The sequence below is a fragment of the Kogia breviceps genome, chromosome 2 (assembly GCF_026419965.1).
Source record: "Kogia breviceps isolate mKogBre1 chromosome 2, mKogBre1 haplotype 1, whole genome shotgun sequence".
In the NCBI taxonomy this organism is placed as follows: Eukaryota; Metazoa; Chordata; class Mammalia; order Artiodactyla; family Physeteridae; genus Kogia; species Kogia breviceps.
Genome location: NC_081311.1, coordinates 2260195 through 2287921, shown reverse-complemented (window position 1 = coordinate 2287921; position 27727 = coordinate 2260195). Strand labels below are relative to the sequence as shown.

Genomic DNA, 27727 nt, shown 5'->3' with positions numbered 1-27727 from the left:
TGCCCCCAGTGCTGACGCCCACCTGCTTACCTCTCTTCTGCAGGGGCGGGCGGGGTGCAGGCTTCCCTCGGCTGGGTGGGTAGAGAGAGAACAGGGCGAGGGATTTTCATTTATTTTGAACAAAATGTTCCACCTGTGTTGATAACCCCACATCAGTGGGCCGGGGTCAGCAGAAAGCACCTGTCAAGCAGCTGAAGACCTTTCTGGATGTAAAGTTCTGAGAAAAAAAGTGCCTTGAGTTTAATGTTGAACTCTAAGGGAAACCTGCTTTGAGTTATTTTTAGGTACAGTTTTATGAAATTATAATGAAATAATAACGTAAGGTGAACCACTAACCCTGGATGTCTATTGCCACCAAGACAAGATAATTTCAGAGAATATTTCCAATACACGAGTCTTTGAAAAGTGCACTCTCGTACTTTGTCAAAATGATCGACACCCCTTGTTACCTTCAACACGTTGGGGTTTTCTTGTTCGGGAACTGGATGGCATCCCTTTGAGTGAAAGTCCTTACGTCTGAGGATGGAAGCGTAGCCTGCCTTTAGCTCCCCTCCTCGAAGGGGCGCCCTGTTGCCCCGACCGCAGGCGGGGCGGTGTATGGGTTGATTTGGGATGGAACTTCACACCCAGCTGAGGGCGTGTCTACAAGGAGAGACACCCACCCCCTCTTCCACGTCCCCCACTGCCACCCCACCCACGGCCTGTAATCCCAGAAGGGGCGGGGAACTGAGGGCCCCCTAAGAACGTGTCCTGGGGTCTCTGTGCAGCAGGAAAGCCACGCTCTGGGCTCGGGGCCTCAGCGGGCTTTGGATCTCTGTCTGCGGCACCTCAGCTCCTCCAAAATGCCTGGCTCCCGTTTCATTCCTCGAAAGGTACAACATTACCTCGAGGAGTCTCTGTTCTTGACCGCAGGCGCGCATTCTGACTGTGAAACTGCGTTCAAATTATTATTTTCAGTTTCTGTTGTGGTCCAGATATAGACTCCAAGAGAGTTAAGACTCCTTTGTAGACACTTCTCTCTAAACCCTGGCCGTTGCTTCAGTTCCTGTTGTGCTGCGGGAGTGCACACCAAGATGCAGCCTGTCCCCTCCTGCTGGACCCGGGAGGCTGGAGACAGATGGACTAGTGTCCTCCTCCTCCCGCTTTGTACCCGGTGGCAGGTCACTGGGTCCCGCAGTGAAGGCATCACGGACAGGGATTAAGGACCACTTGGGGGGCTGAAGGCCTGCAGAGCCCACGCGTGGCCTGGAAGAGGAGGTCCTGCCCGGCATGGCTGTTCTGGTGGAGAGGAGACCTCTCTGGAAGTGGGCTCGTCCAAAGTTGGCTTCTCCTCCACGGATGTACCTCTTGAAATTGAATACAGTGAAAGTCACTGTGATTAGGTCACAGCGGCTCTAAGCTGAGTAGTTGCATTTTCAAGAAGTAGGTCCAGGTAAGGGCAGATACCTGAGTACAAGCTAGTTGAATGTAAGAGCAGCTACGTTTTGACCACGTGTAACTCTCTTTCTAGTCCAGTCGTTCTTTCCCTTCCGTTCCCTTCCGATTTCTGTGCTTTTCCCCTGTGAATTGCTTTCGGTTATTGAGAAATCAGAGCTGGGTTTCCTGTCCTGGGTCGGTGACGTCATCGTAGCACACCTGTCCAGGTGAGGGAGCGCCCCACCGTCGGCACGCCTTGCTCTGCTCAGGGACACACTGAGGGGTCTTGGGTCAAGGTTTCCCGCGTGTCAGATGTGCCCAGACCGCCGTGAGCCCGCATCCCTGCCCCCCACCGCTTCACACGGAAATAACCCATTCAGTCTGTTTCCCCACCAGAATAAACAAACTGGAAGAAGCCTTGGATCGTTCAGATCCGGTTTAAGTGAGTTAACCAAACAAAAGGAAAGAACACAAAAGTGGACCGTTGCTTTGGCTAAAAGCAGCCCCTGTGTTTCCGGGTGCATCTCGCTCGGGACAGCCTTCGGCCGGCTCTTTGCTCTGTCGCGCCGGCAGAGGCTCTGGGGAGTTTAGAGCTGCTGTTTTCAAATGTGATGCCGTCGTGTGTACTCTTCTTTGACCCAAAGGTCTTGGTGTGAGGTGAATTAATGAAAACTACTTCCCGGTTTCCTTAGCAGGAATTGCTGCTTTGTGGCCTATGTACGGGTACTGTGCATTGGATTTAAGAGCATACAGAAATTATGGTTTACGGGTGCAGTTCTCCTAAGTGTCAGAATGAAAACTCTCTGTGTGTTGTTTGGGAGTCCCGTTTAGGTGTTGGTGGTGTCCTAGCCCTGCCTTGGGAGCTGACTGGCTCTGGCAAGCTCCAGCCCTGTCCTCTCAAACACGGGATCTGATCTTAGAGGTCGCCAGGGCTGCAGCGTGAGTGGTGGCTGGGCGGGGCACCACTTAGCAGGCTGTTGGCAGGAGGGAGATAGAAGATGAGAGCTTAACACAGAGCAGAAGTCATAGGGATGCAGAGCCCGGAACAGATTCGGGGGAATTTTAGGGGTAGCTTTAGCTGGATTTGGTGTCTGTTAATATGCAGAGGGTGGTGAGAGAGATGAATGGACATATTCTCTGGGATTTGAGTTTGGGTGGATGGTGGTAGGAGCCCAGGGAGAGGAGCAGGCAAGGGGTAAGGTGAGGGCAGGTTGGGTTTGAGGGGACTGGGGGACCCGCAGGTTCAGTTCAGGGAGACCACTGGGCTGTAGGCACAGCTTTGCAGCTTGAAGTCACAAGTGTAGAGTGAAAACAGCAGCAGTTTCTCCCCATGGTTTTTAATTTCTTTGGTTTTTGTTCTATCTGCATCACTTGGTTCCCTCTCTTTGCTGTGGGCTGTTCTTCTTTTCTAGTAGTGAAAAACTTAGATCATCAATTGAAGAATTTTTTTTTTCTTTTCTAATATGAGAACTCGATGTTAAAAATTATTCCACAAGCACTGCCTTCACTGCATCCCACACATTTTGATGTGTTGTGTTTTCATTGCATTCAATTGCACATATTTTCTGATTTCCCTGGGGACTTTCTCTGTGACCCATGGGTTGTTTATAAATGTGTTGTTTAATTTGGCATTTGGGGCAATTTTCAGATATCTATTATTGGTTTCTAGTTTAACCCCATTTGGGTCAGAGAACACAGTTTGTATGATTTCAGTTCTTTTATATTTGTTGAGGTTTGTTTTAGGGCCCAGAATATAGCCTAGTGAATATTTAATTTACTCTTAAAAAGGACGTGTCGTTGTATGGAGTGTCCTATAAATCTCAGTTAGGTCTTGTTGGTTCAAAGTGTTGTTTAGACCTTCCATATCCTTACCAATTTTTTGTCTTATTTACTTTTTCAATTACTCAAAGAGGATTGCTGAAGTTCCAACTATATATAGAGAGAGATTTGTCTATTTTTGCTTTCTGTCCTCTTAGTTTTTGCTTCAGGTGTTGTTAGGCGCGTGGACATTTAGAATTGTTATATCTTCTTGATAAGTTACATAATGTCCCTCTTTGTTCCTGATAGTATTCTGCAGACTACTTTGTGTGATATTAACAGAGCCACTCCAGCTTTCTTTCTTTTGATTAGTGTTTGTACATTGTATCTTTTTCTATCCTTTTGCTTTTTAAACGTAAGCGTGTATAAACCCAATTAAAATATAATCCATGTTACACATGTAGAGATACAGTTACAGATATATGTTTTTATGTCGAAAATGTGTTTCTTGTAGACATTATATATTTTGGTCATGCTTCTTTATTTGATCTATGTCTTTTAATTGTTTTTTTTTTAAAGACTATTTCCATTTGATGTAATCATCCATAATGTTGAGTTAAAACTACCATGTAGAGGCTTCCTTGGTGGCGCAGAGGTTGAGAGTCCGCCTGCCGATGCAGGGGACACGGGTTCGTGCCCCGGTCTGGGAGGATCCCACGTGCCACGGAGCGGCTGGGCCCGTGAGCCGTGGCCGCTGAGCCTGCGCGTCCGGAGCCTGTGCTCCGCAAAGGGAGAGGTCACAACAGTGAGAGGCCCGCGTACCGCAAAAAAAAACCCCCGAAAGACAAACAAACAAAAAACCAAAACTACCATGTAGCTACTCGTTTCTTTTTCTCCTCTGATTATTTAATGTGCTATTTTCTTAAAAGCTTCACCTCCCTTCCTTTACAAATTCTTCCAGTTCCAACCTGCTGTGTGTTTTTTCTCTCTGAAGGACTTACTCTTAGCATGATCTAGGATATGTGCCATGCTCTTGTCATTAATACGATTAATGTGCTTGTCTCATCTCCAGTTAGATGGTGGGTCCTCGAGCCCCGAGGCCACACTTCTGCATCTTCTGTTCCCCACAGCACCTGGTAGACTAGATATCTACGGGAGGAGCTTACTACCCAGCCAGGGGGACCCAGTCAGTCATCTTGCTTCTTCACTCATTGAGGACTCTGAGTGATCTTGGAGGGAAATCATGCAATTGTGTGGGATCTAGCTGCTATGCCTACCGTTAGCTAACCCCTCAGTTCCCCGTAATATTTGTGATGACACTTTTCTAGTTTTCTCAGCTTCTCAGCCCACCCTGCCCTCCCTCTCAGTGCCCCAGAGATGCTCCGTGGGGCTCCAGCCTCTCCTCCCTTCACACGCTCTTCTCTGCTGCTCCCAGGCGGTTGCGCTGCATCGGGCTGAGCCCGACAGAGGTGTCTCCCGAGCTTCTGGGTTACGTACCCACCCACCCTGCTGACGCCTCACACTCCGTGGTCCCACATTGATCTTTCCCTCTGACTTTCTGTCTTGGATGAAGGAACCATTTTCCTGCGAGGCCCAACCTCAGTGGTGTCTGTGAACCCCCCCCCTCACTTATCCCTTCCCTTCCCATCTAACGGGTCCTCAAGTCCTGCCTTTCTCCCGACGTCACCTTTCGCCATCTTCTTTGCCACCGCTGGCGGCTCTCTCTGGTTGGCCTGCCCCTCAGCTCCCTGCGCCCACTGGCCTCCTTTCCTTGCCCATATACCAACCTCCGACTTAACCCACTGCATCCTCCATTCTTTCTGGACCCGTGGGCACCCTTGTGCCCCAGCCCCTCTGACTTAGGCTAGGCAGCAGGTGCTCTGCCCCATATGCCCCACTCCCACGTTCCTCCTGCTCTCTCCCCTGTGTTCCTCCAGCGTCAGTGGGACCTCATGTCGGTGTTGACATTGCTCCGCCCACCCCTGCACCTGGCCCCTCTTTGTGGGCAGGGTCCCCATCCCATCTGCCTCTGTAACCCCCACGCCTGGCACGCAGTAGCTGTTTAGTAAATGCCCACAGTGAGCCAAACTTCCATCTGGAGCCTTTCAGCTGGCCTTGGTGGCGAAGGTCTTACTGGAAGTGGAAGATTGACCAGCTTGCATTTCTGTTTCTGCCCCAGGTTACTCTGAATATTCAAGAGTTTCACGCTTTTTATTCGGCTTTCTTTCCTCCCCGAAATTGGGGACACACTTACTCCCCGTGCTTCAGAAAAACTGCGTGAGATGTGAAATAAGGAACGAAAGAAATTCCGGAGAGGCCTGTGGCCGCTGGAAGCTCCTTTGGTGAGCTTGCCTCTGTGTTATTTACACCTTCATCTCCATTTGGAAAAAAGAATGCAAACAAATAAGTGGGAAGAAAGCAGGACCAGAGTGTGGGCATTGCAGGGCCACAGCAGGGCCTGAACCCACCCTGTGGTTGTGAAGTTGTTTCACTACAAGTGCTTTTCTTCCCTCTGCAAAGTTAATCTCAAACACCAAAGACAAGGTTTGTTTTGCTCTGTTTGATTCTCACTTCCAGCAGACTGACTCACTCTGTGGAGTCAGGTCTCTTGCATTTGCCCAGCAGCTGATCCGGCGGAGAAAAAATGGCCTTGTCACGTCACGTTAACATCGATGGAACATTCTGTCGGGCAGCCGCCCAGCCCTGCCGCCGCGCCGCGCTGACCCCGGTGCAGAAAATCAGTGTTGCCTCCTGAAGCGCTCTTGATTTGTTGATGTGGCCATTTGTTAGGTTTCCATCTTCTGCGCCCCGGGTGACTGTCTCTGAGGACGAGCCGAGCTTTGAGAGGAGCAGACAGTTTATCCACCGTTGCAAAACATGCGTAACTGCACGGGAAAATAAGCCCTTGTGCTGGAAGAGACGGAGAGCTGGAGGAAGGCCTTTGGTCCATTTGAATGGATTTATGGAAAAATAAATCTATGGAAACTTTGTTGATTTCCATTTATGGAAAAATATTAATTCTGTGAGAGACGTGAATCGCCTGATGTGTTTTTAAATGAATCATGTTGAAAAAGAAACGTGTGTGTCTGCTTCTGCAGTAGGTGTTTTATGCGCATTATCTCAGATCAAGGGATGGTCGTGATGTCTCTCCGTGCAGGAACAGTCCAGAAGCAGGTCACTGTTTTCCCTCTTCTTCCTCCTAGGCTTCAGTGTGTGGGTCCGCGCGTGTGTGTCTCTGTGTGCGTGCGTGGACGTGTGTGTGTGTGTGGTGCATGCATGTCTATGTGCGCACGTGTCTGTGTCTATGTGTGTGTCTGTGTCTGCGTGTCTGTACCTAGGCGTGGATCTGTGTGTCGTGTATGTGCGTCTGTTGATCGCGCGTGGACCTGGGGGGGTCCGGCGGCCCGCTGACCGGGGCAGACCCCCCCCGAGGTCCGATGATACTCTCTGGGCTTTGAGGGATTCTCGGGCGCAGAGTTGCCTCTGCCGACCTGCGGGGAAGCCGGGGAGCCGAGAACCTGCCGTGAATCTGCTCCTATGGTTCAGGCACCTGCTCTCACGTGCTGCCCAGAGGGAAAGCCTGGTGGATGGAGAGAAGTCAGGCTCGGCCTCAGGTGCTTTTCTTCAGGATGACGTGTCAGTGTCTGTAAAATATTAGAGACAGGCGTGGCTGCGGTGGCTTGGCGTTTCTTCTGGGAGCAATAATTGTCAGGGGCTGGGCCCCGTTCCACGGGGTGGCCCCTGACGTGCCTGGGTGCCCCCCTCAGCCTCTCTGGGAGATGCAGACCTCGGGCCGTGTTGCAGCCATCACCCTGGGGCCCCGCGAGGCTCTGCTGTGCTCTCGACCGCGGTGGGAGAGCCAAGCTAGCCGGCGGCTGGGGCCAGGGCTTTGCGGGGTGGTCCTTGGGAAGCCCCGAGCCTGCTCCAAGCGTGATGCAGCCTCCCCGAGCAGACAGAGACCTAAATGGGGAGGGTCAGGCTGGATTAAATGACCCATTAAATGTCCCCTCCACAAAAGAGGGTACGGAGCCGAGGACGCACCTTCTGCCGCCAGGGCCCCCCGCGTACCCCGTCCCTGTGCCTGTGTCCTAACAACCTGGGTTTGTTGTACGGGGTGAGCTCCCACAGGGGGGCCCCAGTCTGCCCGCGTGATGCTCCGGTTTTGTTTCCTTCGTGCTCAGGAGACCAAAGTTCTTGGTCATTGATGACCTCTCATGCTGCACGAAACCGAGGGCCGACAGTGTGTAAAATCTGGATAAACTCAAGGTGGATTTAAACCCTTAAGAGAAGGCCTGCTTCGGCTCCCCCTGTAAGCAGCCGCTGCTGCCTCTCGGCTCACCCCCAGAGCCCAAACACGCCTGCCAGATCGAGGTTCACGGTTCTGTTTTCCAATAAATGTAACCGGGAGTTCTTGGAGGGCAGTGGGTTTTATTTCAGTCTTGAAGCAGGAAAAGATCGGGTGGCTCTGGGAGCGGCTCTTCTGGTCAGAGAGAGAGAATATTCCCTGACCGGAGGGGCAAAGTCGGAAGGATGAGGATCCAGCTGGAAGGGGCGTCGCGTCCAAGTGTCGGCGTGTGGGTCCCGCAGGAGGGCGCGGTAGCAGTGGGAACAGGTAGAGCCCATAGCGACGCTCGGAAGAAAAGAGCTCATCTAGAGGGTCCACGGGGAGTTCCCAGGGCGGGCGAAGTGAGTCACAGGACGTGCTGAAGAAGCGGCGTAGTCAGTACGGTGCTTGGTTTCTTCTCTTAATTATATTCCTGTCTCTGAGGGACGGGGATGTGCTTGCTTTTGTGTAAGCAGGAGAGAAGGGTCGTAGATCCGAGTGAGAGAGCCCAGCCGTCCCGGGCCAGGCAGGAACATCTGGCCACGTGTCCTCACGAGGAGGAAATGGGACGGGGTGTCTGACACCTGATGGCCACACACATCAGTGGTGTTCCTGAAATGCCAGTCAGCCCAGTGGACCGGGGAGGAGAGCCAGCCACCCGGAGCCAATCCCTTCCTGCAAAATCAGGGGTCTTCAGACTTTTTCGGCCTGACTCGGAGTGAACAATGCATTTTACATCAGGGTCTGGAGCAGGTGCGCACACACAGGTAAAGGAATCGTAGGTACACAGGACCCACACTAGGTCATAGACCCCGAGAGCATGCATTTCGCTCTTTATCTCCCTACCAGGAAGACGGACTTGTCCGTGGAGCGCCACCGGCCCTCCTCACTGCCGGAGCAGCCAGCGGGGGTCCAGCAGGGAAAGGATGAAGTCGCTGCTGTCCGGTCCCGGCCACCTCCGGCCCAGAACCGGTCTGCTGGCGGCTGGGAACCAGGCCCCGGGTGTTTATCGGTGTGGGGGGAGCCCAGGCCTGGGAATCGAGATGAAGCTTCTTTGAGGGCTACCTCGAGAGACAAAGCACCTTTCCCGTTTGAGAAGAAGTCCTTGAGGCAAACTTGGTTACCTCGGAGGGGGGACAGCTCCTCGGGGTGGATGCCAAGAGGACACGGAACGCCACTCTCGTCTTAAAGAGAAGTCTGACTCTGGCGCACCTCGTCCGATATAAAGTCGCCATCGTGTTCGAAAGTGAAGACAGTGTCTCCTCCTTGTTAACTGAGCATCTACTGTATGCCTGGCTCTGTGCTGAGTCCCCTACTGCCCGTCTCGGGAGACCCAGCAGAGCCCTCTGCAGACGGGCCTTGTTCTCTGGCAGAGGGGCCAAGGGACGACCCCTAACTAGTGGAGGGTACGGATCTGCATCCAAATCTCTAACCGTAGACACATTATTTTCTTATCATGGCTTCTGTGTGGAATCTTTATAGATTTCTTAAGCAGCACGGAGGGGGGAAAAGCACATTTCATTCTAAGGGAATAATAGCTTGATTATTTTGCACTGTTTAACGTTTATAAATACTTTCCAATTGAAAAATGTAGTGAAGGGCTTACAGTGAAATAATGGAATGACCCCACGCAGTTAAGCCTCAATGGGCCTTTCCCTCTTCAATCCTGGGAGATACAACTGCCGTTTCAGAATTCATCAGCTCTCAGCACCAGAGTCTGCAGACATGTCGTCCTAATTCATTACGTTCCCGCCTCCGTACCTGGACCTGTCTGACATCGTAAATTATCCATGTTTGGATTCTGAATGCGTAAGCGCAGAGCCCTCATAGTGCAACATTGAAACGGGTACTTCATAGGGAAAGTCATTAGTTCCCCTTGTTACCGTTCTAGCTGTTAGCTCCTCTGTGGTTCAGGAAAATATGATTAAGTTTTGATTCCTGTTCTGGGGTAAGAAGGGAGTCGCTGATGACTCTAAGCTCATTAGAGCCGTTCTTCCCAGTTCCTCCACCCCATTTTTACGGCAGGTGTGGAGGGGTAATCGGCTTGGTGGGTTTTGCATTTCACCGTTTACCCTGTTCCCTTCTGTCGGTGCTAATAAACTGTGAAATGGACAGGGAAGGGAAGGAAAGAATTGCGAAGCAGGGAAAGTTCAGCCTGTGGACACCCTGTCTGGAGACCACTGCTTGATACTAGAGTCTGCGTTTCACTGTCGTAGAGACACTCTACGGGCAAAGGTCCCGTCTTTTGACAAGGTGAGCCATCTCTCTCCAGGCTCCTCCAGCCCATGGGCAGAAACACTTAGAAGGTCTTGCTTTAAGAATGAGCCTCCACAGAGCATATGCGCAAAGCTGGCTGGCCCAGAGGCTGCGTCACTGGGCTGCTCTCTGCCACTTACCCGAGATGGGGCCTCGGCCACGCCCCCTGCTGGGAGCATCCCGCCCTCTTCCCACCTGCAGGGTTTCCTTCACATGCAGACAGAGCACAAAGAATCTTAAAATGTGTAGGCTTCCTTGGGTTTGATGTGAAATTCTTACTTTGGTGGATAAATTGGATGTTGGAGGTGACCCTTGTGCCCCCTGTTTTTGGCCTAAGCCCCCTTTGGGGGTCATCCATAATGGGAGACTGACAGGGTTACACTCAGGGTGTGCTTAACACAGTCCCCTGTCTTTCGTGGTTATGGTGTGGAATATTCTATCTACTCCATGGATACTTCTTCTCCTGCTGACTCCTTCACTGTGGGCTAATTGGATTGGAGATGGGGTCTTTATTCTGTGAATGGGGTCTCAGAGTCTAGGTTTATTTATGATAATTAACAGGCTTCCAGAGTTTTAGGAAGGTACCAATACTGTTATGAAGATTCCACTGAATGTCTTATGGGAAATGGGGATTCCAGTGAAAATGTAAGATGCGTTCAGAAACTCACGTGATCAACAGAGAGGAACCTGAAGGGTGTGCTACTGGCGTTCCAGTGGGAACTCGAGAAACACGGCCCAGATTCGGTGTCTGACCGTGTCTGGTGTCCTGCGTCACGGTGACATCCACGTGCCACGCAATGGGCAGTGAGGCCCATGGCCTGCGGTCCTCTTTGCTGGCTTCCAGCTGGACAGGGCTGTGCTGACCTCATGCCGGGTTAGCCAGTGGCCTTCCAGATCTCCAGGGAAGAGGAACTGACTGGACGTGACATGGTCCGGCTGGGGCCAGAAGTATCTGTGTGTTTATTGGCAGGTCAACCAGCGAATGAGACTCACAGGAACCTCCGTCCCTGGGGATGTGTTCCTCCCTCCCTGGCCCCGCCCACCTGCTGCCCAGGCCCCTCTTCAGCTGCTGCCCCCGCCTGGTCCTCCTGGGTCCTTGTCATGCACTCCTGGGTTGTCTGGCCTCAGTCCCTGACGTTTCCTCGCTGGGGCTAGTTTAAGTTTTTTTCATTATGGGGCCAGGACTTGCCCCTGTGAGTCAGCTCCGGCTGCTGTGATAAATGCGCACAGACCGGGTGGCTTATATACACAGACACTTATGTCCCATGGTTCCAGAGGCCAGAAGTCCACAATTAGGGCGCCAGCGTGCTCGGGTTCTGGGGAGGCCCCTTCTGGGTCGCAGAAGCTGCCTTCCCACTGGGTCCTCGTGTGGAGGAAGGGGCGAGGGAGCTCTGTGGGGTCTCTTCTCATAAGGGCACTAATCCCGTTCACGGGGGCTCCACCCGGTCACCTCCCAAAGGCCCCACGCCCCAGCGGCATCCCACTGGGGCTTAGATTTAAGCACGTGAGTCTGGGGGCACAGACACCCCCTAAGTGCACAGTGTCCCTCTGACGCTGCCCCTTTTCTTCCCTCAGCTTCTCTTTTTCGCATCTCTGCCCTTCTCTCAAAGGCAGAGGTGGTGAGCAGCCCAAGCAACGTCCCCCTCCCCATCCTCCTCCCGGGTGCGGGGCTGCATGTCAGCTCCTGGGAGGGAGGGGCTTTGCCTTTTCTGCAGGCTCCCCGACCCAGCCATTCTCCTCTGTGATGGGGTCAAAGGGCAGGCCCACCCCAGGGCCGGGCAGATTCAAGCCAGGGGCAGCTCTGCTCAGTCTCTGCATCCCGAGAACAAAATCCAGAACAAGTGTGCTCCCCGCACACAGACGACCCAGGTTAGCGACGGGACCGTGGCAGGGGCCCCACCAGCACTCCCACTCGCGGAGACCTGCCAGGCTCGGTCAAAGGTACAGCTCGCTCATGGCGAGGGTTATTACGGGGCGCAGGAGGGCCCACGCAGGGATCGTGGGTGGGGAGGGGGCACCAGGGCTGGGGTCTGGAGGAATCCACACCCAGGGTTCCCTGTACAAACCGCAGCGTTTGTCCAAAGAATTTAGGTTCTGTGAGCCACCCTTGTCGGTTAGGGTGACGGAGCCCTCCCCAGATCCGAGTGCCCAGATGCCAGCCAAGGGCCAGCCCTGCATGCTGGCCTTCCTAGGGAATGTGGTGGGGCCCTGGGTTAGGTAGCTCGTCAGCCCTGTTCTGACCTGGGACGTTCACTGTTTCCCAGAGACCTTGCCTCCTTGTAAAGCAGCTTCTTCCTTAAAGGAGTGTGGCCAGCATCTTTGTTTTCCTAGAAATGGATGATTGGATCTAAACTGCCCCCCAAGTCATCTTGATTTCTAATCTGATAAGCATGTACCTGGCTCTGTAACAAGCTGGAAACACTGCATATCTGAATGGGGCAAAGGCCCGTGTAGACCCTGAAGTTTTAGTCAAGCACACTGATAAAACCATAGAGCGTTAAGGTCAACTTGAATCCCTTCCCCTTAGAATCCATACCATTATGATGAGATGATGGCTATTGACTATCCCTTTTAGCAACTGAGTTTTCAGAGTTGAAACCATTCACGTGTTGGATGTAGTCATAGCTCTAACCTGGGGCTGGGACAGCATTGAACCCTTTCTTCCCTCATACGTGAACCGGGCCGCAGTCAGCAATGTTTAATCGAGAGAAAAACAATAAAACTGAATAACACGATTGATCTGGCATGGAGTTAGGGCTGCTGCGACATTTGGAGTTAGTGGCTATTGAATGTTATGAGGAAAATTCACATTTAAAATACATATTTAGGGCTTCCCTGGTGGCGCAGTGGTTGAGAATCCGCCTGCCGATGCAGGAGACACGGGTTCGTGCCCCGGTCCGGGAAGATCCCACATGCCGCGGAGCAACTAAGCCCGTGAGCCATGGCCGCTGAGCCTGTGCGTCCGGAGCCTGTGCTCCGCAACGGGAGAGGCCACAACAGTGAGAGGCCCGCATACCGCAAAAAAAAATAAAATAAAAAATAAAAAAATTAAAAAAAATAAAATAAAATACATATTTATTTTCCTCGTGACAGGCCCTGTTGCCTCAGTTCTTTTTCCTGAATCGATCGTCTGAGAGAATCGATCTCAAAGCCAATGGTGCTGATTATGTCACTGCCATGTGGTCTAATGTCCAAGCTCACAGCCAGGGCCCTGGTGGTGCCACAGCCCCTGCTTTCCCTGGGAGAACCGAGAGGCTGTTTCTGGCAGCATGGCGTTAAACTTGAGCTTCTTTGGGGGAAACATCTTGTAAGACTCACCTGCTGCTCCCGCTAACGGTACCAAACCACGGGAGACGGTGTGGTCTGAAACTCCGGTGGAGAGCTGGGCGGCGTCCCTGTGGAGGACGGACGGTTGGAAAAGAGTCTTCCCGGGGCTGGGAAGGACGCATAGAATCGGGGTTTGCACCCCAGCCTCAGGAAGGCACTTTCAGCTGCTTGAGTAGCTTCTCACCTCAGGGTGACCTTCTCGGAGCTGCTGTCCCTCAGTGGCCCTCAAATCCTTCTCCTCCTCTTGGTGCCTTTTAGGAGTTCCTGATATTAACTAGAGTAAGAACAGCATTTACAATTCTAGCTGCTTGAGAATAATTGAGTGGGGGGGCGGGGAGGGTGAGTTGTATCAGAAAACCCATTAAGTACTTAAAAGATTAATTTCCATTCTGACTGCTAGTTGGTAAATATTATCTTTTAGATCAGCCCGAATGATAATAGGGGTAATGGGAACTATTAAACTTATTCTGATTTAATGTTAAAACTTGAATTATGGCAACACTTCGCATTTTTACTAGTGTTAGAAGAGGATTGAAGTGAATTCTTTGTGGTGGTGGATTTGTTGAAACAGTCCTTACTGGCTCACTGGAAGCGAACCTCCGCTCCTGGGAGCAGGTGTAGAGAAGGGAGAACAGTGAGTCTTACGGGAGAGGAGCACAGTTGCCTGGGAATTCTGATTTCGTTTGGGTGAGACCTCTTATGGTTTGTGGTGTCATGACGAGGGAGCCGGTGTTCTGTCTATTCGTTTGTTCATTTGTTCATTCATTCATTCAACGAGTACTTACCAAGGCTGATGCGTTCTTTTTTGGGGGGGGTATTAATTTTTTTTAACTTTTATTTTTAATAAGGAATGTATGTATCTAAGGTTTGCAACATGGTGATTTGGTAAACATATATCGATACATAGCGAAACGATTACCATAGTCAAGCTAATTAACACATCGTCTCCTCAAGTAGTTATACCTTTTTTTGTGTGTGTGATGAGAACACCTGAAACCTACTGTCTCGGCAGATTTCCAGTATTTCGCACCGTATTATCAACCCCAGTCACCGTGCAATACACTAATAGCTAAATTTATTCACCCCATAAAACTGTAGCTTTGTGACCTTCCTTTGATCAACATCTCCCCATTTTCCTCACCTCCCCACCCCTGGTAACTACCGTTCTGCTCTGCTTCTATGCATTTGACTTTTTAAGACCCCACGCATAAGCGAGATCATGCAGTCTTTTCTTTCTGCGTCTGGCTTATCTCAGCACGTTGTCTTCCGGGTCCGTCCATGATGTCGCAAATGGCAGGACCTCCTGCTTCAGGGCCGAATAATATTCCTTGTATACATACACCACATCTTCATCCATTCACGTGCTGATGGACCCCTAGGCTGTTTCCATACCTTGGCTATCGTGAATCACACCGCAGTGAACACGGGAGTGTGGGTATCTCTTTGAGGTACTGATTTCATTTCCCTTGGGTAAATACCCAGAAGAGGGATTTCCAATCATACGGCAGTTCTATTTTTAGTCTCCTGAGGAACCTCCATACTGTTTTCCATATGATGCTTCTGTAAATGCTGGCCGGGCTTGAACGTGGAACAGTCTCTGTCCTTGTAGTCTTATGCTGACAGAAGCCACCTTCAAGCTCTGAATCTTGGCCACTGGGAGAACGTGTTGCTGACTGGTCCAAACAAGAATCTCTGCCGTCGGGTCCCCACAGTGAGCCAAGGTGGGGATGCTCTGGGGAGGGGACGTGGAAAGCTTCCCACAGCTCACGGCTCTCGTGGCTTGTTTTGCTGTTCATCTGGGCACTTTGGTCCCAATACTACCTCCACATCTCATTCGGAAGACCTTACCTAAGTGGAAACACTTTGCCGGGGAAGAAGCGGGTGGAGTCAGAGTTGACCCGAGTGTTTGTCTCTTCCTGATGCTGAATTTAGGGCAAAGGTTTGTGTGGCCTGATTTCCCGTATCTCTGTACCAGCTCACCCTGAGTATGAGCGTGACCATACTTATAATCGGTCGTAATTAGAACCATAATCACAAGAATAAGCTATGTGGGCTTAACCTGATGTGGTGAATGGAGCTAGGGTCTGGCCTGGGAGGGGCCTGGACTTCAGTCCTGGCTCTGGCGCTTAGCGGCTGCACGACCCGAGCAACTCAGAGAGCTGCTCTGAGTCGCAGGAGTCTCATCTCTAGAGCGGCAGTGAACCGACTGCCGCCTCCAGGAAGGCTTCCGAATGGGAAGGCTCAGTCCGTGCTCCGTAGCCCGTTGGGGTGGCCACGGCGGGAGTTGTGGCTCCGAGGGGAGGATTCCCTCTGGGCGGCAGCTGTGAGGCCCTACGCATCACACAGCTGATGGTTCATCTCCGCGGACGGCCAGGCCCTCCGCACCCCATCCGGCTTCCGAGCACCTTTGCCTGAAATCCCGTCGGGCGGTGTAGGGAGAAGGTGTGGCCCTCGTGTCTCACTGGTTTTCAGAGAGACTCCCAGAACCGTGCCGTCCTCTGCGGGCCTGCACTTGCGGGGCTGGAAACCAGGCAAGCGTGTGACCTCTGACTCGGAGTCTGGCCTACGCCCGCCAGGTGTAGAGAAACGCCTTCTGGGTCTCTGAGTCTGACTGCGTTTCGTTCCCGCCTTTGTCCCGAATGCAGTGTCACCGCAGGGCTTTGTGTGCTTTGTCCCACTGTGTCCTCGTGGGGCAGGACCCCAACAGCGAGGAAGCCCCGGACACGCCTCTGGTGAGATTATCGAGAGCAGCTAAAGTGCTTCTAGACGCTGGTCTTCTAGAAGTAGTGATGGAAATGGAAAAACGAAAATATCGGGGAAGAAGAGAGGAATGGATTCTAAACCCTGGTCAAGGCCTCCTGCTAGCCCAGCCCCAGTGGGCGTAAGGACGACAGAGTTGTGTCTGTCCCAGGAACGGGATTTACCAGCAGGATCTGCCGCGCCCAGCCCGCGGGGACCAGGCTGGCAGCCCCGGCATCTCCCGTGCCGTCTCCTTGGAGACTCGTCTCCGCTGTTCTTTGCAGCCCGGCCAGATGTTTCTGCTTTCAGACTCAGCCTGTTTCTCCCTTTCAGGGTTTGCTGGAGAGCACGTGGCTGTCCGCAGTGCTGCCCTGAACACATGGGGACTCCCTGCATTCTGAGTGCTGCCGAGTCGGTGGGGCAGCCCTGCCCTCAGGGCTGAGGGCCGTGCGGAGCTCGGGGAGCTCTGCCCCGCTGGCACGAGGAAGAGCCCTTCGAAACGGCTCACAGCGGCTTGGGGAAAACGACTGCCGCTCCCCATTTCCTGCCGGCCTGGGCCCAGGGGGCTGCAGGGCCCCCCGGTGCAGGGCCCCCCTGTGCAGACCCCCCCTGTGCAGGCCCCCTGGTGCAGGCCCCCCCTGTGCAGGCCCCCCGGTGCAGGCCCCCCGGTGCAGGGCCCCCCAGTGCAGGCCCCCCCTGTGCAGGCCCCCCGGTGCAGGGCCCCCGTCACCATCTGCTGCTCTGACTGTTCGTGGGGGCTCTGAACGGGCTCGGTTCTCCTGGGCGCCCGCCCCTGGGGAGTCATCCACAGTAGCTGTAGCGGGTCTCCCTGAGAACCGGCAAAGCGGGGACCCGGCCCTGAGCAGAGCCGGCCTGCACGGGGCCCAGGTCCGGTGCACGCGGGTGGTCCCGGCGGGCTTAGCTCCCTGTCAGCTCGCCTTCCTCCGGGGAGTCTGTGCCTGGACACCTGACCCCCTCGGATGTACTGTCTGATCCGTGAAAGCAGAATAGCCGGCGTAGCGTGACTTGGGCTGAAGCCCGTCGTCTGCTCCTTCCTAAAGGAAACGTGAAGCTCCGTTATGGTGCCCGAGCCGTGTGGGACCAGGGCTGGCCATCACCGCCCGAGTGGGAACTTGGCGCGAACGGCGTCTCTTGGTCAGAAGTTATTCGGCTGCAAGAAGCAGAGACCCGCTGAGGCAGCTCATGAAGTGGAGGTTTATTCTCAGGACACGGATGCCGTCCAAATCCTAGGAAGGGCTAAACCGTCGGGGCTCGGGAGGACGGGGCTGGCTCTGCTCGGAAGGAAAACCTCAGCAGCCAGATGAGTGGGTTTCCTGGGGCTCGGGACCCCGTGGACACGGCTCCAGGCTGGAGGGAGTGCAGCTCGTCTCTGCCTTCCTGCAAATCTCTCAGGCTCTCTCGCCCCACGGGCCCCAGTTCACAGTGGGCTGGGCAGCACGTCTATGCTAAGCTGGCAGATCAAGTGGCACTTATTCGGTCTCAAGATGATAAAAATGCCCACAGGAGCGTGTTGTAACGTGAACTTGCCACTTCAGCTCGTGCCTAAACCTGCACGGCTCAGGCTGTCAGGAGCCTCTGGTCTCTGACTGTTCGTCCCTAAGCTGCAGAGGGCAGGGACCCCCTCACACACGGAGCCTCGGACATAGTTAGACACCTACAGTACAGACGCTGGCTGAAGGGAGGGGCGAAGGGGCGTCCCCGGGACTCTGGACCTGCTGTCATTTCGAAAAGGCCCTGGGTGTTCAGAAGACCAGCTGGGAGCGGAGTGATGGGGGATTGGGTGGAAGTTACCGGAAGGGGGAACCTTCCTCCGGTCTTGGGAGATTTTTAGTGTAGACTACCTGCTCTAAGTGTCTGTCTTTGTCAAATGCTCCTCTACTCAGTCTGATTTCACAGTGGGGGTAAGATTGTCTTATCGTTAGCCGCTCTCCGTAGGTGATGCCCGTTGTCCCTTGATGCATTGGGCTGAGAGCGTTCCGTGCTGAGTCAGGCCCTGTGGGGCTCTCGCTGCCCGTGTGCCCCGGGTCCTGCTCCCGGCCACCCTTGAGCACAAAATACTCACTCTCAGAGCCCCGGATGTACCAGCAGGAGTGTTTATACTATGGCAGTTTCTTCTGTAAAAGTAAAAACTGCGGGAATGGCATTCGTTTTTCTAAGTAAGGAGCGGATTAGATCCTGTTCTCTGGCTTCTGCACTTTTGCACACGGAAACATCAAAACACAGAAGTTCTCCCCATTCCGAATAGTTGAGAAAAACAGGATATTATTGGGGGGGGTCGGTGTCACCAAACTGCGAGTGTGGTAACGAGAGGGCAACAGCTGAGTGTCCTCCAAGTGTCCTTGCTGGGGAGTTGGCGTTGGGGGTGCTTGTTGCAGCGTGGCTGTGACCTAGGCCCTCAGGAGCAACTGGGCCGTGACACCGCCGCTGTGGCTGCTGAGGGGCTGGCCTGTGTGGGTGCGTCTGGGGGGCGGCCTGGGGCTCCTGTCCTGGCGGGTCCTGCAGACCCTCCTGCCGCCCCTTCACTGGGGTCGGCAGCCGTGTGCTGGGGAAAAGGCTGGGGACCTGCCAGCTCAGCGGGGAAGAGGACCCCCGGGTCCTGATCGCCAGGTGAGGGAGAGGAGCGAAGAGGCCTGGGGCAGCCACCCCGCGTGTGGACCACAGCCCGACGGGGGCTAAAGAGGGACACGCCGTGTCTTTTGGAGACCTTTCTCCGGGATGTCGGGGTGTGTTAGAGTCCTGGGGCCGCCGTAACAAAGTACCGCCAACTGGCTGACCCAGAGTGGCAGATTTTCCTCTGCCACAGTCCTAGAGGCCCGAAGCCGGACATCGAGGCGTTGGCAGGGCCGCGCTCCCTCCAAAGGCTCTAGGAGGCCACGTGTTCCTCGCCTGTCTCCGGGCGTCCGGGCTCTGTAGCTGCATCAGACAGTCGTGCGTCTTCATGGCCTGCTCCTGTGTCTTCACGCGTCTCCCTCTGTGCGTGTCTGACTCTGTGAGCCGAGCCCCCCGCCTTTTTATAGGGACGCTGGTCACTGGATTAGGCCCGCCCTAACGACCTCGTCTGAAATGGTAAAGACTCTACTTCCTAATAAGGTCACATTCCAAGGTACTGGGGCGTTAGAATTTCAACATGTTTTGGGGGCGTCATGATTCAACCCCCAGGGGTCAGAGCGAGGCTGGACACTGGCCCCTTGAAAGCCAGGCCTGCCTGCCCCCTGCATGGCCGCCAGCTGCAGGCCGAGGAGACTGTGGGCGTCAGGTGCACGAGACCGTCTGCACGGGCGTCCAGAGGGCAGACCTCCCGGGCCGTCTCCCTCCGGCCGCAGCTCGAGGCGGGCGGAGTGAGGGCAGCCGGTCAGTGGGAGCCTCCCTCCCTCCCTCCCTCGCATGGGAAGGGGCACGCGGAGGGGAGGCGCCCAGGGGCACGGCAGCCTGGCCTGGGGTGGGGGGCAGCCCAGCCAGTGGTGAGACTGCAGCTTGGGCTGGTCCGGGCGTTGACTCCACGCTCATGCCGGGAGCGGGTTGGACCTGCCAGAAGGGCCGGCGGCACGGGCACCGGGCGGGCTTGGCCCGTCAGTTCATGGCTGTGCCCAGGGCCCAGGACCCAGGAGGCTCTGCAAAGACCGTGCACGAGTGAGTCCAGGACTCAGGATGGGACGGTCAGGGCAGGCCGGGAGTGCTGGCCACTCGTGAGTGCCCAGGACCAGGAGGGCAGCAAGCGCAGGGCCCCAGGGCCCCCTGCGGGGCCAGGCCGGCAACAGGGTTGGGGCGAGGGCTTTAAGCCAGCTAAAGGTGGGAGAGCTGAAACACCTGGATCCAACATGACTGGAAAGTTCTAGAACTTGTCCAAGAAGTGAGGGGCTGGGAAAGGGAGTGGACAGCACGGTGGTGACGGGGGAGGAGGGCCTCGTTCCTGTCAGCTCTTCCCCGCAGGCGGGCTCTCCCGCTGCCGGGCTGCCCCCACCGAACCTTCCTCTCCACGCGCTGCCCGTTCACGGGTGTCCTGGGCCGTCTCACCGAAGCCCCACGTCCTGGGTGGCTTCCCACCGCAGGGCTCTATCCTCACGGCCCTGGCGGCGGAGCTCTGGGACGCCGGAGTTGGCGGGCCACGCGCCCTCTGGAGGCCCCAGGGGGTCCCTGCTGCCCGGCCCGGCCCAGCCTGTCTGGTGCTGCTGCTGAGCTGGGCCCGGTGCTCCCGGGCCCGCAGCTGTGTCACTCCTTTCTGGGTCTCTGTGGTCACGTGAGCTTCTTCTCTCCGTGCGTTTGCGTCTTCAGATGACCCTTATTTTTTTGTCATTCTTTTTTAAATATTCTTTTCCATTATGGTTTATCATAGGATACTGCATATGGTTCTCTGTGCTCTACAGCAGGACCTCGGTCCCTGGAGCAGGGCGCACCCTCGTTCAGCCTGTTTCCACGTAGGACCACGTTCTGAGGTTCTGGGTGGACGTGCACTTCTGGGGGTCGCGGTTCACCCCAGTGCACGGGAAATAGTCCAGGACTTGCCGATGGGACTCCGACCTCCTCACCCAGCGTCCTAGGCCAGATGCGCTCCCCTCCCCTTCGGGCACGGCTCTCGGCGGCCCCAACTTCTACTGCGCTTCAGCCTCGCGAGCCAGCACTCGGGGGGCCGTCCTGCTCTCCAGACCCCTCACCCCCTCAGGGGTGGAAGCGCCGCCGCGCGGGCGCGGGATGAGCCGTGGTCGGTGCGGGGCGCCCCTTCCTCCCTTGGCTGCAGAAGAGCCCCCTGAGAGAGGACCCCACCGAGAGGCCCCGTTGCTGGAGGGGCCCCCGCCCTCGGCTCTAGGGGGTCGGGTCTCCAGGGTGCCGTGGTGCCTCCCTGACCCCAGGTCCTCCCAGAGCTGTGCTCAGGGCTTGCCCTCGGATCAAGATAAAGACGGTGCAGGGTGCGGCCGCACCCCTAGCACCAAAGCGCCGCCCCGTCTTTGTCGCCCCCCACGTCTGTCTTTCCCGAGAGCTGCAGGCCCCTGTGCTCACGTGGGCACTTCTTACCCTGAAGACTTTTCCCCCACTAAAAAAAACCCAAATCCTTAGCAAGCACCGACCATGATAATTTTGTGTTTTGAATTGGACTAGAAAAGAATTTCAGCCACGTTGTTATATTTACGGGCGTGAAGTATTCATGATGCCACCTTGTACTTTTTATCGACGTCCACCAAAGCGTCACTGTGTGCCCGTCGCTTCCCCCGCATCCGGGATGCAGAGAGGGCACCTCCATCCTTCGGGAGCCTGGAGGAGGAGGAGGTGGCGGTGGCAGCGGGGTCCCCACGCCAGCCCTGCTCCGTGAGCTTGGGCGCTGTCAGGGCTACATAGTCCATCCCCCAGGGCTCCCTGTCCCAGGGCAAAGGCGGTGGGCTCCAGGGGGACTTGGGGAGGCAGGGGAGGGGCTTGACTTGGAGAAGATGGAGCCACGCTGGGTAATAGGGGCTTTATAGATTTTGTCCACTGGGAAGACTTTTAAGGGTTTTTTTTTTTTTTTTTACTTTTTTTTGACTTCTCTGGTTTGGAACATGCTCTGTTAAAAGTTATGCATTAGGGCTTCCCTGGTGGCGCAGTGGTTGAGAGTCCGCCTGCCGATGCAGGGGACACGGGTTCGTGCCCCGGTCCGGGAAGATCCCACGTGCCGCGGAGTGGCTGGGCCCGTGAGCCGTGGCCGCTGAGCCTGCGCGTCCGGAGCCTGTGCTCCGCAACGGGAGAGGCCACAACAGTGAGAGGCCCGCGTACCACAAAAAAAAAAAAAAAAGTTATGCATTAAAGGAGGATCTGCATAAGAAAGGGAAAACACAAAGGCACTCCCGCAGTTCCCATTCCCCGGAGGGGCTGGTGGACGTTTTGTGAAGGGCATCGCTGCACATGCACCTGTAGGAGGAAGGATGCAGGCAGCTCACGGGCACTGGTGGAGCGAGATTCTGCTGTACGTGCTTCTCTTAGAATATGTATCAAGTTTAATTTTGCCGGAAGATGACAGAGACGAAAGTAAAACAGAAGGGACCTGCTGAGCTTCAGATGAACGTTTCCAGTTAAAAGAGAAATTAGTGACATAGCGATGTCTCCAAGGGGATGAAAAATAATTCTGAGATTCCTAAGGTTGGAGCCTAAGGCCGATGAAAGCCCACGCTTTCGCCTTTCTGTGTACAGATTGCGTGTGTTAGGGAAGATGAGGGCTACGCCTTGCCGTAGCGCCTGCCTTTCTCCTTCCCCTGCCTTCAGTCTTTTGTCAGCTCTGATTTTAACGTCATCAAAGCTGCTGTCGCGTCCGTTCACTCTGGAATGAACTCCCACATTTGTGTGGCCTGGATGTAAGGGACCTGCCACTCAGCCCAGTCCTGTCCGTGAGGGCTGCTCCATCCCTAGGTTATTTACATTCATTTCCTGGTTGGCTGGACATGAAGCCAATCGTTGTTTTCCTAGAAGAACACAGCTGTCTTATTCCCCGAGGTCTTGGGAGCTCTGAGTGTCTGTCTCTTTCTGTTTATGCTCTGCGTCTAGGGTGGGCTGCCTTTCTTTCCCTGAGACTCCGTGGAGTTTTCTCACCATCTCTGGCCTCCAGGGTGGGAGCAGTGAGGACCTGTCCCCCACCTTTCCTGCCGGCTGGACTTCGTGACGGAGTAGGTTGCCAAAAGGGCCTCGGGGGTGGGTGCACATTCCCTGAGTCCTTTCGTGGTCAGGTGTCGGCCTCCGGGCTCTGCAGCTGGACGGCTCTGTGGCTGCACCGCCTTCTCTCCCCCGAACTCTGTGCCCGGTAATCCCTTGTCTCCTGCGGTGCTGATTTTGGCCAAGGGGGACTCCAACCCAGTCTGGTGGTTCTCAGGGTGCTGGTGAATTATCTACCTAGATGGCCAAGTATCATTTCTTTCAGCCTGAAAACCAGCACCGTAACCAGGATATGTCTTGGTGTAGGTTGTTCCGCATCATTTCGTCCTGAAACATGATACGAGATTCTGAGCTGTAGATTCACAGGCTATATCTCTCCTACTCAGTCTTCCCTTTTATCTTTGCCCTTTTATCATCTTCGCCCCCTTCCCGGCTTCCTCTGCCTCCCTTGGTGATCATGGTCTTTTCTCCGTGTCAATGATTCTGTGTTAGTTGTTGCCTCTTTCTTGATGTTTTAACTGTATATAGCCTTTCTGTAATGATGGTGTTTTTGCACTTTGTTTCCTGGAGCCTGCCATTTCCATTCTCATCTTATTTTCTTTCTTTATAATCTTGCCTCTGAGTCACTATTTCCATTGAATTTCTGTTCTTGTTATGTCCGTCCCAAGCAGGACACAGATAGGACATTTTCTTCTGTTCCGGGGGCAATGTGTGCTTCTGTCCAGGCCGTTTGTCTGTCCTTCACGAGCTGTGTCCCCTCCCTCCCTCCTTCCCTGTCCTGCTTCCCCTGATGTCTCTCTCCCTCTCTCCCTTGTTCTTTGCTTCCAGATTCTTTCCTTTGGCTGGCATTAGTGTTCTAGGCTGCACATTTGAAGTACGATGCTAAAGCCAGCCACACCCCAGACCAAGTATATCAGAACCTCTGTGGTGAGTCCCAGGTGTCTGTCTTTCTAAATCTCTCCAGCTATTTTCAGTGTGCAGCTAAGGTTGAGAACTGCTGCTCTAATGTCTTAAATTATCTAGGAAAATGAGAAAATAACCTACTGTGTAAATTTAACCCTGCTCTAGGAGAGGGTTATTCATATATGAAATGTTATGAGTTGGGCACTACCTATAAGGGGCATGTAAATGTCCTTCAGTGCAGAGGTGGTGACGTGGCCTGGTGGGGGGCTCTTCTCCCTCCCAATGTCCCTGGTTAAGTGGCCCTTTTAGACCTTCCTGAGGGCTTCCTCCTGCTGCCTGGAGGCCTTGCACGGGCTGCAGAAGGTACTTGCTTTGCAAAACACCTCATTTTGCTTCCAAACAGTTACTCATCTGCAGAAAAAAGGTCTTTTCCCAAGTCAGCCCAGGTTGCATTTTCGAGCTTCTACCAAAGCCAGTGCCCGAGCCATTACTTTAAAACCAAGCTATGAATTGTTCATCCCTCACTAATTCCCAGATGGAAATCGTGATTTTTGTTTACTTCCCTAAAAAATTCACATTTTGCCTGTGGCTCGGCTGAAGGAATTTTAAACATTCTTTGAAAGCCGTAAAGATGAGTTGGGAATGAAAAACCCCTCAGATTTAACTAGCACTGTCATTTTCTAAAGTGCGCCGTTAAGGAGAGGGGCCCAGTCTTGAATGAGGGATAGGATGTCCAGCCGCCAGGAGAATGTCAATTTCATCGGACGCATCCCTCGAAATGAATTTGTGGTTAAGGAACAATTTCTGAGCGATGTAAAGCCCCATTACCATGAGAATAGCATTATGATTCAGTGCACCCAGGATTTATTGAATATTTAATTTGACCAAAGAATTGTGTGTAGTGCCAGAGGCTCACTCTGGAAAACCAGCTACTGCTGGTTCAGGTCAGACGGCTGGAGAGTCGAGCTGGGCGGCCCATGTGGCAGAGCACTTTCTAGGGTAAATAAATCCAGGACAATGAAAACTGTCCCTTCTCATAACCGGAGAACGCTCATGCTGTAGCTGGAAATACCACATTATGATATGATTTGTTTGGTTTAACCCAAGTGCTTTGAACTTCCTGCCCCTCTTCTCACCCCACGCCGCAGCCACCCTCTGGTAATTTTCCAAATTACACAGAAGAACAAAGCATCACGAAAGGTGTGTGCTTGGAGGGGGAAGAGCAGGAGAGGCAAGGAGTCCAGCGCAGCCTGCGGAGAGGAGACTTCGTCTTTGAGATCTCCGCCCTGTCTGCCCCTGTTACGTGGCTGCGGATGGAGCCTGGGACCCGGGGTGTGGACACAGGGCTCTGACCCCCACCCGCCATTCATGGTGGGCACTGTGCTCTCTGGAGCTCAGGTTCTGTTCTGTAAATGGGGGGCCACTCCCTGCTCCACCACCAGCTTCCCAGGTGCCGGGGCGGGGGTGTGTGTCTGGCCCCTGCACGGAGAGGATGCTGTGCTTTGTGTGGTGCCTCTTGAGGGCCTCCGCAGAGCCCCTGCTTCCCACGCATGCAAACCGTCCTCCTCCTCGTCCGCCCTCTGCCAGCAGCCCATGGCGGGTGCCGGCTCGTGCGACGGGAGCAGCTCAGAGGGGCTCTGAGTGAGGAAGCGCGTCATTGCACCTGTCAGAATATGGACGTAAGTGGGGAGAGTGGACTTCAGGTGACACTTAGGGCCTTTCGTCACTCCTTGTCTTGAAGCCCAGCAGCACTTCCTCTTTCCAATGCTGCTCCCCTGCGTTCTGGGGGGACAAAGAAGGCGGCGAGTCAGGCGGTGCTCTACACATACAACGCACAGAAGTGGAGAAGGATCGGTCGGCTGCAAAGCTGGGGGACGGCACGTGCCCCGTGCAACCCGGCCGCTTCGAACTCTAGGAACAAAATGCTGTCCTCTAGGTGAGAAGCGGCGTGTGATAAAAGGAGTTTGAAAAATGAGACCTTCAGACTTAATGGAACTTTTCAGACACCTGCTTGCTGAACTCACAAATCGATGTCTTCAGAATGTTTCTCTGTTTTTCAGTGTGATGTTTTGGCATTCAAATATCAATGCCTGTTTCTTAAGCTTCCGATGAAGCCAAGCGTTTTGAGGGGTGCCTGAGGGAGACGAGAGCTGCGCCCCCCGGTTACCGGGGTCAGAGGCGGAGCCTGGGGCCAGCTGTTTGCCCTCTGCGGTTGGGTGTTTGAAGTTCATCTAAAAGAGTTGTTACTTAATAGTTACTGTTAATTAAGTGCTGTGAGGTTCCGGAAGCGGTCTGGGCCTCTGCACTCCACACACACCCCCGTAGGAGGGGGAGGAAGACGGAGGCGGGGGCAGGCGGGGGGCACGTGAGGTTCTGAGTGATGGGTCCATGCGCGTTCTTAGGCCGTTTTCTCTACTTTCACGCATGTTGGAACCAACGGATGAACCCTCTGTCTTTCCCTTACCGTGCTGTTCGGCGGCTGCAGGGCTGTCTGCTCCGCCATCAACAATGTATTGATGTTCCGACCTTGCAAGTGTCGCGATGAAACGAGTCATGATCACTAACCATTTGGTCCTGCTTCTCTTCTGGTCCAACGTCCGCAATTCTGAGACTGGCTCATCGGCCGCTCTGCCCTGGTCAGACGCTGCCCGCCTAGCTGTGGGCCTGGTGCCCCTCCTCTGGCACATGGGGCAGCCCTGGCTTTGGTTCATGATGGGACACAGGGCCTGGCTTGTGACACTGCTGGCGCTGACTGACGGCGCCGCCCTGGTCTCGGCTGGCTGGACGCACATTCACCACCTGCACACGCTTGGCACCACCCCCAGCCCCAGAGGCTCTCTGCGTTCAGATGAGCCTGTTGACAGGTGTTGGACCCTGGCCCCCTACAGAGTCAACTTGTAGTCAGAGGAGGGTAAAGATGGAGAGAAGTGTCTTCTACAGATTCATTTAGAAAATAACATTTTCTATTATGGCTTCCTTAGTGCACCAGGTGGAAGAGAGGGATTTTTAAAAATCAGTTTTCCACATTTCAGCCCCTGTGGCTTTTCCCTGTGAATCTAGAATCCCCATGTCTGGGAAATAACCACCCAGGACTTCCCTTGGAGTTTCCTTAGATTTGGGTCTCAGAATTGAAACAACAGTATTGTGTTACACAATACCTTTTCTGAATTATTATTATTATTATTATTATTATTTTTTCAGTACGCGGGCCTCTCACTGCTGTGGCCCCTCCTGTTCCGGAGCACAGGCTCCGGACGCACAGGCCCAGCGGCCATGGCTCACGGGCCCAGCCGCTCCGCGGCATGTGGGATCTTCCCGGACCGGGGCACGAACCCGTGTCCCCTGCATCGGTAGGCGGACTCTGAACCACTTGCGCCACCAGGGAAGCCCCCTTTTCTGAATTATTGATGGCATCTTATAAAAGTAAATTACATCACTTGCATAGTCACACGATCCGACGGTATCGGTCTATTACCCTTTTGTTGCTGGCGGGGACAGCACACTGGCTGTTTGAACCGTATGATAGAGCCTCAAGAGCAGCAGAGCGTGCTGAAAATGCAGCTTTCGATAAACATATTAGATCATTACAATCTGTTTATGATAGCCGTTCGCTTGGACTTTACAATTATTTTCTTTTTCATTCTGCAGGACACTTTGATGCCGCCCATGGATTTCCCCGTACGCTGCACCGACACACGGCACGGTGAGTACGGAAAACGCGTTTCCAGTGTTGACGCTTCCCACGTCAGCAGTACCTCCAGAAAGAATGCTTTCTGCAAAGCCTGTGACTCTTGTCCACTTCAGAAGGCTGGGGGGCTGCTTCTTTCCGAAAATGCGGCAGAAGTGGGGCTGTGGGTGCAGAGCCGGAAGCTTTCGTTTCCTCTGTCCATCTGACCCTGAGTGCCTCCCTGTCCCTTGCTGCCCGGAGAGGCCCGGGAGCAGGTGTTGGGAAATGGGAGGCTTGTGGCCCCTGCAAAGCCTGGAGTGTCTCTGGTTCCGAGGTGGCCGCGCTGAGCTGGGCAGGGTCGGGCAGGGGCCGAGGGCGTGTGGAAGGGAACCGGGGCTGCAGGTGGACCGTCTAGCTGGTGAGAGCTCGCAGGACCAGGTGCTGGGGTGATTTCCTGGTATCCGGGTTTCTGGAAGCACTCAGAGCATCCCAGGAGTACAGCAGAGGTCTGGCTTCTGATTCGATGAAGAATGCCGTGTGACCAGGCACCCCTGGAGGCTGTGTCATTGCCTTCAGAACCCTGGTGGGAGTCAGTCTAGAGCTGTAAAGAGGTTCGGGAAGGGCCTCTGGCACGCCCAGCACTCGCGTGTGTGCCCCACCCCTGGTGACAGCCGAGGCTATGGTCTCAATTTATCCTGAGCAGG

At 54.2% G+C, this 27727-nt stretch overlaps 1 long non-coding RNA gene across 1 annotated transcript in view; it reads left to right on the top strand.

Annotated features, from left to right (window-relative positions):
• Positions 1-27727, top strand: part of LOC136793471 (uncharacterized) — a 466580-nt gene that overhangs the window by 211849 nt on the left and 227004 nt on the right. The window contains exon 4 of the long non-coding RNA XR_010838754.1: positions 27005-27059. This is a non-coding gene — a long non-coding RNA (uncharacterized lncRNA). The remainder of the gene's footprint in view (positions 1-27004; positions 27060-27727) is intronic.